At 38.8% G+C, this 11260-nt stretch overlaps 1 long non-coding RNA gene across 2 annotated transcripts; it reads right to left on the bottom strand.

The window, feature by feature from the left end:
• Positions 1-542: 542 nt before the first annotated feature.
• On the bottom strand, positions 543-1753 carry LOC122017422. 2 transcript variants are annotated; one of them, XR_006121348.1, is made up of 4 exons: positions 1542-1753; positions 1378-1479; positions 1032-1291; positions 543-607 (listed from the first exon to the last, which is right to left on the bottom strand). It is a non-coding gene; the product is annotated as an uncharacterized LOC122017422 (long non-coding RNA). The 2 variants fall into 2 exon arrangements; XR_006121347.1 differs by lacking the exon at positions 1542-1753 and having other exon boundaries at positions 1378-1525.
• Between the last annotated feature and the right edge of the window lie 9507 nt (positions 1754-11260).

The following is an 11260-nucleotide window of genomic DNA, read 5'->3' as shown; positions in this document are numbered from 1 at the left end:
AGGCCTATGTAGCCGGCCGACGAGCTCAACAATAATGGAGTCGTCAATCGCCCAGCATGCAATCATGCGATATGGTGCATGCGGCTACAATATGACATACCTGAACAAAGCCTCCTCCATATATATGCGTGTCAAAAAGGTAAACACATATAACTATAAACATGATATAAACAGTATAAATCCAAAGACATCACATATACAATGATGTAAGTATCATGATCCAAGAGCATGTATCACACATGTAAAGCAACTAATCCAGTAGAGTAGAGCACTATAGATATGCACCTCTATGAACATATATACACATGGCAAGAGATAAAATATCCAATCCTGAAGTAAAGCAACTAGCAGATGAAGTATGTGATAGGTATCAACTAACCCTAAATCCAGGGGAAGTGTTGAACTACCAATCACTAGTAACCATCTACAAGTATCGAATAACCTATAACCAGGGAAGTGCTAAATCTACCAATCACTAGCAAGTATATATAAACTGCACATATCAAAAGACACTATCAAGAGATAAGTCAAAGGGTACCCGCCTCAAATAGAAGGTACAATCCCAAATCCGAAGTCAACGTCAAGACGTCTGTCTCGAATCAAAATCCTGTGTCAAACAACATATATATTTTATTTAGCTAAATCTAAATGGAATAGCTAAATAAAATTCCTAAAACTAAATTAGGGCAAAACCCTAATTAATATCATCTCAACCTACCTAATTTAAATCTAACAGTTAATTAGGGTTTAGTTACCTAATCCCTAATCACCAATTAGATTAGAAATCCAATCTTAAATTAAATCCAATAGTTGACTAGGGTTAATTGTCTTAACCCTAATCATTCCATTAATTTAATCTAAGCAATTAAATCTAATCATCTAACACATGACCATGAAATCCAATTATCCCTAATTCAATATGATCTACATCTAAGATCAATTATCTAAAACAAAGAACAAAACCTACATTCAACTAATCAATCACACGAAACCTAATTCCTCTAGAACATGTATCAATCAATACACAATACCTCAAGCTCAGTCAACAAGAGGGCTGCCGGAAAGAGGTCCTGCCGGATGAGCTGCTAGAATCTACCTTTCTGCCCGGATGCAATTACTGACCACCAACCAAAACCCCACAGTACCTAACCTGCAATTTGAGACCTCAATCAACAGCAAGGAGGTGGAGGTCCACTGATCCGATCAAGGGAAAACCTAGCACGAGTCTGATCCGATTCCTTCCCCTAATCCAACAACACCTCCCTGATTCCAACCGCTCCAAATCCGTGACCTAATTCCACCGCCAAGAAGATGAGGATCGGTAAACAGAGAAGAAAACCGAAGCTCTAAAATCCACAGCTAGGTTTAATAGCTTACCTTCGAAACCCTAGGGCATCTTCAAGCCGGCGATCGAATCGGGGAAGAAAGGATCGGCAAAACAGAGAGGAAGGATCGGGGAAGGAAAGGCTCGGGGAAGACCTGAGAAGAAAGAAAGAAATCGGAACATGAAGAAGACCGGAGATGAAAGGCGTCGGCCGGACTTGAGCTCAATACAACAGCGCCGAACAAGAACTAGGGCTCGGCAGGCAGGCGTGAGAAGACACGATGCTATGCTGCGGCCCGGAAAGGAAAATGCCAGCCGGCCTAAGCTCAATCGGAGATGATGCCGGCAAGGAAAGATCGCCGGAGCTGGAGCCTTGCTCCCGTCGCCGTCGCCCGTCCGCGAGAGAGAACCGAGAAGGCAGAGAGGAGAGATCGGGGAAGAGAGGAGGAAGGCTTGGGTTCGGGCATTTGGGAAATAAAAAGAAAACGAAATGAAATTTATAATATAAACCATTTCTCACTTAAACGGGTATCCCAAACAGGCTTTATCCGTACCCGTAATTAATCCCCCTCAAAACTCGTCGTACGAGCTCCGAAAAAATTCTCAGAAAATTTCTAAAAATTCCGAAAAAATTCTATAAGGCTATTTCTCAAATAACCCTATTAATTAATTTTTCCGAGATCTCACAATCCGGTCAGCCCGTCGACCTAGCTGGACTTTGTGCCAGACATCCGGTCAGCCCGTCGACCTGTCTGGACTTCTCCTGCACACTCGATCAAAGTGTCAGACAACAACAAAACTAACTTAACCTATTTGTCATTCATCAAAACCTGGGTTAAATAATTAGTGCTAACCGCACCAACAATTATATTTAGCATTTTGATCACCCATCTATAATCAAATAAATGAAAAAAATAAATTAAAATCACACAAGATAGTTCACACTGTTAAGTCGAAAGTAAAAAAAAAAAACTCAACTTCCTCAAATTAAGATCACACAAGATGTTCACACTACTAAGTATAGAGTGCTACAACTATGCCTATTTGAAAAAAATTTCAAATGCACAATTAATAATATATGCAGTAGTTATTGTAACACCCACCCTTCATACCCTTGCCTATCAGGTCAGACGTTACTCTTTCCTACTTAGTTTCGACATTCTTACCTATTACATGCCGCTTAGTCCATAGATCTATTCTAACTTGTTTCAATTGATAGGACATGACTTGAAGCTAAGCAGAGCTGGAAGGGAGTCTAAAGCTTCTAACCGGTCTGGGCCGTGTGGCCCTGACATGTAATGTACTCCTGGCTGGCGCAGGGCACAACCGTGTGAGGGCCACATGGTCGTGTCCCCTTGGCAGAGGGGAAGAGGTACACGACCGTGTGGATCCACACGGCCATGTCACCTCGGCCGAGAGGGAGAGAGGCACGGCCGTGTGAATCCACATGGCCGTGTAGCCGTGGCCGAGAGGAAGAGGCGCACGGCCGTGTGAATCCACACGGTCGTGTAGCCTTGGCCGAGAGGAAGAGATGCACGGTTGTGTGATTTCACACGGTCGTGTCACCTTGGCCGAGAGCAGGCAGTGGAAGGCCGTGTGAATCTACACGGCCGTGCCACGGGCCGTGCAGAGGGTCACACCCTGCTCTACCAAATGAGCTTGTTCTCCCCTTTGTACTCCTCCTTGGACTACCCTTCTATCCCTCTACTTAAGGAAGAGTCTTTGACACACTAATTACTACCAAACTGTAAATTCATCATAAGCAACTCTTAGCGGTATTTCATGCATAACCAAAAGGTAGGAAAATACACTACACCAAGTTTTAACACATTCCCTACACTAGTAAGTTTCAGGATCTTCTTCCACGGTTCCATCACACACACACCCACCAAGCACTGCTCCTGCTGCCCCCTCTTACTCGAGCTTTCCTTTACCTTTATCTACAGTATAAGGAAATGCAAATCTATAAGCGAATGCTTAGTAAGTACCATCTACTCATAAAACGATACATTAAAAGAGGACATGCTTTTTAAAATTGCTTGGGAAAACACAAAATATGCACTTGACTGTAATTCACGCTAAAATCATACTTCAGAAATATGTGCATGACATGTATTTTTAAACTAGTTTATCATGCAAACCATCAACTTAAAAATCATGCTAGTAATGTAAGGAACACAGGAATCTTAGCATATTATAGAGTTCATCAATGCTATACAATATAACTCAAATTCTCAACCTAGGAAATTTCCACTAAGACAAGCTATGAAGTTTGAAAACTTTATATTACATAATTAGTGAAAATAATAATCAACTTGCTTTGGGCCCGACATTGTACCACTTTACTTGCATCCTTAATAAGATCCGAGGTAGCTAATCCCGAATCTATCAAGGTACTACTAGGCGATCTAGGGGCCTAGGGGTGATCTAGGAGCCCACCCATAGACCTTGTGTCCAGTACATACATTTCTAAAGTAAAATACTTTCTTTTAACTATTGATTTCTTTTACTTGCACTTGCTTGCCATTTAAACAAACATCTTATGTACGCTTAATCCCCCTACACTTATAGGGAAGAACTTTAGGGCACTTGAATTTGCTTCTTAGGCCCAAACCTAAATGGGAAGCAATTCAAGATTTCCTACACATGCTCTTAATCCCCAAAACTTTAGAGTGCATCATATATAACATGACATGCATCTTCCTTAACATGTCTAAAGCATATCTCAACATGTATCTTTTAAATCATGCATAAAAAGACATTACAAAATGCATCTTTGAAACAACTTATACTACAGGTGAGGAGTACTTATATCCTTTCGCTAGATCTTACTATTATAAGGTGTAGGGAAGACAAATCCTCCCTCGTATGCCTTAATCTCCAAGTCGCCCTTCACCCGCGTACCAATCCTTGCAAAAACTCTCCTCTTAGATCCTCCACTTGAAGAACTTAGAAGCTTGGGCCTAGGTTTCTTGATCTCGGCCAAAACCACAAAGGGGACAAGAGAGGATTCAGCTAGAGAGGAAAGGAAGAGGAAGATGAAAAGTTAGGTTTTCATCTCTTCCTTTCCCTTTTATTCCAAGTGGAAGGTGAAACATCTCTCCACATATAATCTACATATAATGAATTATTTCATATTACTTGTGTGATGCTTTACCACCACCTAATGGCCACTTAAACAAATCTCAAGTAAGAGGTCTAGGGTTCAATCCTAGACCGGGCCATTTATGAATACATTTTTATTTCTTTTCTCTTCTTATATTTCCTTTTGCTCTTTTGGAATAGAGGAAATTTATGGGTGTTACAGTTATTTACATAAAACCTATTTATTTTTTAAAGATATATAAACATGGAATGATATAGTTAAATTGATTAAGGACAAAAGTCCATCTCATCATATCAAAGAGTTGTAAATCAATCAAGAACATAACCAACATGGATGCTAGTTGTTAAGATTTCAATTATATAATATTGAATAGAAAAACAACCATCTTAAAATAATTATAAAGGACTAAGTTAATTGAATACAATTCCTTGTTTATCTTCCATTATCCATTGAAACAACTAAGAGGCCCCTTCGATTTGTCCTCTTATAAATTACAAAATAATATATTGATAAGAGTTATTAGGGCATAAATCATGTGTACTTATCTTCCATTTATAGGCATAAACTCTAAAATCAATTCTAAAAGTCATGTTTCCTAAAGCAAAGTAGCAATAGTAAGAGATGTTCATGTAAAAGCAAATTTTGAAAGATGAAAGTGAAACTTTACTGTAGTAGTGGCAGGAATCATGCAGCACAACAAAAAATAAAAGAAGAAGAAAAGATTATGGCTACCTGTCCCTATCCTCCTAAGTCTTGTCCTCGGAGTGATATGCCGCGAGGGTTGACACTGATGTTGTGGAGTGCAAGAGGTTGGATGTCAGGTGGTGTGAGTGGTTTTGTCAGATGGAGTGTGCTACGTGAGGATCAACGATGCAAACAGACGAGATACCTAAAATAGATGAGCGCATTTGGGAATTAATATTTTGAAATAGGGGGATAAAATTGAAACAAAATATTTCTCCCCCCTTCCTTAAATCCCAAATTGGAGTGTAAGGAATTTTACCACTTTTCTGGATCACATGGTCAAAGCTTACCCTTTTGTCCCCTTCACCTTCTTAACTCACTCCTTCCCAAATGAGGTTAAAAAATTCTCTTCACCTTATTTACCCTTCCTTCCCCTTCCCCCACCTATTGCCAAACAAACACGGGGGGGGGGGGGGGGGGGGGATAGGCTCCTCTTGGTATAAGTCTTGTCGACATAAATGGTTAGTAGGATAAAAATCAAAATATTGTTGGATTTAATACTCATTTAGTTGACTCACATGTGATTTGTCACATATGGATTTATGTTGCCCGTTATGTGATCTAACTTAAGTTTATTGGATTTTAGTTATTAGATATGGACTTCATATGTGTAGAATCCTAAATTTACATTATCATTATCTATGGACTAATAACGGATGTGAATCCTCTATATAAGGGTTTGGTCCCCGTTGGATTAAGAGACTAACAGAACTCCTTGTTTCCCATTGATGAGAGTTTTTGGGATCATCACCCTAGCTCCTCAAGAAGACTTGTACTTCTTCTTCTTCTTCCCCAGGATCTTGAGATCTTAAGGCTGACATTTTATGACAATGACTCTTCTGCTACATTCAGGTTCCATTTTTGTTATTCAGTTTAGTTTATGTATTTATTTGTTATGCCATGCTTATGATGAAATTAGATCTTTATGCTTAGGATTATTTTTCTTTGTTTGAATTCCTTTTGTTTCTAGAATTCATGAGGTTAGGAGTAAACTATAATTCTAACAATTGGTATCAGAACACGATTGTTTCATTGTATGCTATGGCAATAAATTAGGGTTTTTCATTGATTTGTTATTTTTATGCTAGATTAAGTTTTGCTAGTATAAATCAATGTTTGATCGTCGAAGATTTTGAAAATAAAAATAGGCATAGTTTTCCAAGTTTTTCATGTTTTTCACGAAGAACATGAAGATCAACAGAAACCACTATAGATTTCATGGAAAATCATTGTGTTTGATCCGTTTTAAGGGTAAATCATGATGGTACAAGCCAAAATTTTTGAACAGAATCGATGGGAATCGATTGGCTGGTTCAATCAGTTGGCACCAATCGATTGCTTTAATTTAGTAATTGATTGGCATGACTAGATCAAACACATGATCAATTTTAATCGATTACTCGATTCGATTGTAACCACCAATCGATTAGTGGTTTTCATCAATCGATTCATGGCCTTGAGGTTAGACATAGAATCAATTTAAATCGATTAGCCAGATCGACTATTTGAGGTAATTGATTGATTTTTTTCAGCAATTGATTGCAAATTTTGAAGTCAAGCATAGAAGGCTTTGAGATCAACTAGCAGATCGATTGGTGATCACTAATTGATTGCCATGACTAAACAATTGATTGATAGTTGTGATGCCGAATACAAAAGGTTTTGTGATTGACTAGTAGGATCAAATTGGGTGATACCAATCGATTGACATATATCATCAATTGATTGATGGTCATAAAGTCAGATACAATAGGCTTTCAAGTCGATTGAGGTAATTTATTGGTTATTGCCAATAAATTGTCATATAGTATCAATCAATTGATGATCCTGAAATTGAGCTATTAAGGCTGATCAAATGATTGTTTGTTTGATTAAGGTCCTTAGGAATTTCTTGGGTCTATCTACACACGTGTTATTAAATTGAATCATTGTGTCAACCCAAAGGAAGACACTTTAGGTAGGTTAGTGCATTTTGTATCGGTAGATTTATATCTATGATGAAAGTAATTATTCGAAAGAAAAATTACTTTTAGACCAGCTATATATTTTAAGAGTAGCTTACAACAAAGGAAGAAAATTTTATTTTCTATTTAAATCATGGACACCATATGTTGGCCCAAAGGAAGACATATTGTGTAACTGATTAAGATTGTTGTGAGCTATGGACCATTATATAACTGATATAAAGTGTCAAGTATATGCATAATGTGTTGACCCAAAAGAAGACACATTATGTGACCACCTAAGTTTTGAGTTATATTTGAGAGTACTGCTAACAAATTACATTTTTTAATCTAAAGATATGTAATATTGTATTTGTTATCTCAAAAATAGCTCATTCATATGTATGTTTATTATGGTATACTTTTATCATATTTACTATCTTAATTACCTCCATTCTTGGCTTTAATTAAATTATGAGCTTATAATATTTTCTTCTTTTAATTCAGTTCAATCGGTAACTTCAAACACTAACAACATCCCCATATTAACTAGATCAACTTTATGGAATGGAAAGAGTATGTAATCATAGTCTTGGACTACATGGATGAAGACTATGCATTGAGAAACAATCGCCTCGCACTACTGACGAGTGTTAGCACTATAGAGCTGTTACGAAGCCGTAAGTGTACGGTTACGTTGTCAGTAATATAAAAGATTATTAAATCCATAGGGACTGGTTATAAGCACTAAAGATTTCTCACGGAGAATTAGCTAAACAATTGATGGTTGAGGGTCACGTGCTAAGAGAAATAAGATCGAGAAGAGGAAAGTGAGAGAGAGAGAGAGAGTCTTGATTTGGAAGATGTTCTAGGGGTTCATTTTTATTATGATGTTTATCAATGTATCATGGTTCACCAATTGTCCATCCTTAGTTCCCATGCACTTATAGGAAGCTAGATTCATTACTGGCTCTTCCCTGCAGTGGTCAAGCTGGAATACTATTAGATGAATACCTTATGCTACTAAATAGAAATGATACCTATAAAGTCCGGTAATAGGTCACCCCTTTCACTAAGGCCCCTCAGTCATAAATCACAAGAACACACCTATAATCAATACCCATAGAAATAGAGATAATAATTATGTTCAATTCTCTACATCCTTGTGGGGATTTGCTTCTCCTTTCAAGGTGATGCCGTAAATATCTGAACATGGGTTACCCCTATCACTAGGGCCCCTCGGTCATACAATCTAGGACATCCCCTCTATGGGATCAATAATTGCACATAAACATTCAATCAAACATGAGAATTAATTTTAGGCATAACAAATTCATATAAGATCAAATATATACAAGGCATGATAATGTTATATAGATAGGAAATTAGCATATTTGTTAGTTCTTACATCAATCCCCATCACAATTACTCCCTTAATCCTAGAACAATAGATCTATTCCATGGCACAAAGAGAAGAATCCAAAGACATAAGAATTGAAAGCATTTAAGCCCAACTAGAAGAGGAAGGGAGAAGAATGCTTATTCGGTGGCGTCGAGTGATCTTCAGATCCAATCCTTTGCTTTAGGAGTTAATGTGAAGATGGAAATAGCCTCGGATCATCGAACGGGGAGTGTGGAGAACATAGATCATCACCAAGATAGATCTCCCAAAGGGAGACCTTCCTCCTGTTGGGTTTTTCGGGCCGCGAAAACCACTTTTTCGCGTCGCGGAAATCCCGAAGCCCCAAGCCACCGGATCCGTGCGAAGTAGAAATAAAACAAAAATACGAGTACGAGTTTCTAATCTAAATCTACACTAGATTTACAAAGAGGAAACCTTTTATACCTTCGATGCGTGCCCTTTTCGTATCTCGCTCGTCCAAGGAGATGCCGGATCTCAAGTTGTCAAAGTAGAAAACTCTCTAGAAGTATCCACACGAACTAATTAGGTGGAGAAGTCCAAACAATAGGTGTGCTAGCACCTAGATGGTGTTCGGCCAAGAGAGGAGAGGAAGAGCAAGAAGAGAGAGCACTTGAGGAAGAAGAAGATGTAAATGACACTTGAATGAAAATGAATTCATTCCCTTCACAAAAGTGGTCGGCCACTTTCACAAAAGTGTAACCCCCATTTTGCATTAAGTGTGGCCATTAAAGAGATTTGTAACCTCCATGAGGTGGCACACACATGTGCTAAACATGGTGATGTGGCACCTCATCATTGGCCACTTAATGCCAAGTCACAAATGATGTGGCATAAAGTCAAGTCAAACTTGACTCTTCCTCTTCCTCTCAAGTCAAGTCAAACTTAACTTAATCTCTCTTATGGTTGATCTAATCCAACCATTTAATTCAAGTCAATTTAATATAATGAATCTAATTCATTTAATTAAATTGATTCAATGAGTCATAATTTAAATTAGACTCATTGAACACATGAATCAACTTGAGTCCAACTCAATTAGCCCAATTAGGATTACTCTTAATCCAATTTGATTCATCAAATGAATCTAATCCCCTTGGTTCATTATATGAACCTAATCTCCATCTAATTGTCCTTAGTGTGTGACCCTATAGGTTCTTATAACGTTGGCAATGCCCCTAAACCCATTTAGGAGCATAAGTAATGAGCGGTATCTAGCAACACATCATTACTACCCAAGTTACAAGAATGTTGAGATCCAACATCACCTTGTGACTACTAATTGTGACTCCTCACAATATATGACAAGTGTTCTTCTATCCTAGACATCTAGATTGATTAATGTGAGGCATAGACCGTGTCATCCTCTGACCAATCTAAATCTTGATCTCCAAGTAGACTCACTAAATCAAATGAGCTCAATATCTCATATTGACTCATTTGGGCATGGCCATGCACTTCATGGTCTCACTCTATCAAGAATATCTATGTCGCTCCTGTCATATAGGAGGGATAAATCCCATCTACATCACTCACATCCCTCTGCAGAATTCGTTATATACCCAGTAATCGCCTTTATAGTCCATCCAGTTATGGGTGACGTTTGACGAAACCAAAGTATATAACTTCTTATGTAGGGATCCATGGTGACTTCAGGTCTAAGGACTAGTAGTCATACTAATAGCCACATGAGAAAGTATATGACACTCATATAACGATCCATGATATTTTCTCATGGTGGGTCATTCAATATACATTCTCCAATGCATACCCATGTGTCAACTTGATATCTCCATATCCATGACTTGTGAGATCAAGTCATCGAGTTGACCTACATGCTAGTCTCGTCGCATTAACATTGTCCCTGAATGTTAATACTCGACTAGGAATGATTAAGAGTAGTGTTCCGTATATCATCTCACTATCGGTTCAACTAACCGATTGATATAGGTGAGAACCTTCTACTCAAGGACGCTATTATACTTAGTTTATTGGGCACCAATACAAGTAAGTATAATAACCAAAAAAAAATGCCTTTATTTATATAAGAATATGATACAACAAGTCCATAATACGATCATCAAATGATTGGCTCTAGGGATTTGACTAACACCTCCCCTTGAAAAGGGGAAGAGATCCCCTTAAATAGTGTCAAACCCTGTGCCACGACTGTGTGGCATTCACATGGCCACAATTTGCTTGGCCTCTGATCAGGTGGCACGACCGTGTGGAGTCACACAATCGTGTTCTGCTTAGTCTTTGGATGATCTACATGATTATGTGGATTCTGTTGGTGCGGGAAGCATCCGACGATCGAACTCGTGTTTTGATAATGGCAAAGAATTCAAAGTTAAGGTGGTTTGTATTCTAACAAGTCTACTTGAGGATTTCAGGAAAGCCGTAGCTGCGGTTAGGCAAAGGGATAAATCCTAGGGGGTGGTAACCCTAGGTCATAGGGGGTGGTAACCCTATGGGAAAGTCTTGGCAGGTCGATGGCTTCAGGCAAAAGTCCTAGGGGGTGGTAACCCTAGGTGGAAAGCCCTGGTGTCGCGAACCAGGTGAAAGACTGGACTGGCCGGGAAGCGGATGTCCAGCAGAAAGTCCGGAAGCGTCGAGTGCTGAGTAAAAGTCCAGTCGATCTGGAGGATCATACTGGCAGCAGGTAAATCTCCTGAGTGGAGTAGGTGAGGACGCGTTCCCCGTAGAGGGAACAGTAGGCGTCG

This window comes from Zingiber officinale, chromosome 8B (assembly GCF_018446385.1).
Source record: "Zingiber officinale cultivar Zhangliang chromosome 8B, Zo_v1.1, whole genome shotgun sequence".
In the NCBI taxonomy this organism is placed as follows: Eukaryota; Viridiplantae; Streptophyta; class Magnoliopsida; order Zingiberales; family Zingiberaceae; genus Zingiber; species Zingiber officinale.
Note: the sequence above shows the minus strand (reverse complement) of the source record. Positions and strands in the feature narration are given on the sequence as shown.